Genomic DNA, 1136 nt, shown 5'->3' with positions numbered 1-1136 from the left:
AAAGGCGAAATGCCGCCTTTCGGCTGCTGTGCCCCTGGTTAGAGCCACTCTTGCCAACCCCTTGGTACCCTTCTGTCTGGAGGACATGGAAAAGGACCCGGAGGAATTACGCCCAAGAAGAGCACTCGCGCGCGGGTTGGAAATAAAGTTTTTTTGAAATGCATTCGAATCTTCTAACATAACCAAATTTGTATTTTTAGATTATTCATATACAAAACATAAAATAAGAAGTGTTAAGAACTAGAACGCACGAACCGCTGAATCTCATTATTAAGGTAGCTCCTCAAATATCTTAATGTATTTTCTTTTTTTTTTCTGTATCTGATATTTTTTACCTTAATTTCTCTGCAACAATTCGTTTGGATAAAAATTAAAAAAAAAATAATAATAAATAAAAATTAAAAAAAACAAAAAAAAAAAAAAAAACACGCGAATTCTGCAGAATTTTCAATATTCGAAATATTGAAAATTACTTAAATGCATTGAATAAATTTTTCTCGTTGACTTAATTTGCTTAGTCAAAAAAAAAAATAAAAAAAAACGAATTTTCGATTTGAGAGTTAAACATAGATTAATCAATTAAGAAAAACAAACTGGTGGCGAGGAAGGGGGGGGACACCGAAGAAAACTGCCTTTTTTAAAGAATAAAATGAAAAAAAGAAAAGAATAATAAGCATTTGTTTCACGCCGTGTATAAATTATTTTTTTACTTTTTTTTTTCTCGCAGTTCTTTTAAATGAATGAATATAGTAAAAAAAGAATACTTTCATCAGATGCGCTTTGGGAATAGAAGGAGAACATAATTGTCAAGCCCAGTGACATAAAACAATAAACGAGCCAGCCAGGATTCGAACCTGGAATCTCCTGATCCGTAGTCAGGCGCGTTATCCGTTGCGCCACTGGCCCACGGGCAGAATGGGCAAATTTAGTTATAAAAACAAACGAAACACAAAAGATACTTTTTCTTGTCAAGTTTTAGAATACAGAAGGGATTAAAAATTTTTTTTTCTGCACGTTCGCACACATTGTTTTTTTTTTCCGTCAAAGCACCGTTTTCACGGCACAGTATCAAAATATACATTTGATGCGTTAAAGTTACAAACGCATTTTCATTGATGGTTTCTGCACAAAAAGAT

The 1136-nt window shown here is 33.3% G+C and overlaps 1 non-coding gene across 1 annotated transcript; it reads right to left on the bottom strand.

Annotated features, from left to right (window-relative positions):
* Positions 1-833: 833 nt before the first annotated feature.
* On the bottom strand, positions 834-906 carry Trnar-acg (transfer RNA arginine (anticodon ACG)). Its single transcript has one exon. It is a non-coding gene; the product is annotated as a tRNA-Arg (tRNA).
* Between the last annotated feature and the right edge of the window lie 230 nt (positions 907-1136).

The sequence above is a fragment of the Uloborus diversus genome, chromosome 7, assembly GCF_026930045.1.
Source record: "Uloborus diversus isolate 005 chromosome 7, Udiv.v.3.1, whole genome shotgun sequence".
Classification (NCBI taxonomy): Eukaryota; Metazoa; Arthropoda; class Arachnida; order Araneae; family Uloboridae; genus Uloborus; species Uloborus diversus.
This window is presented reverse-complemented; position numbering and strand designations above follow the sequence as displayed.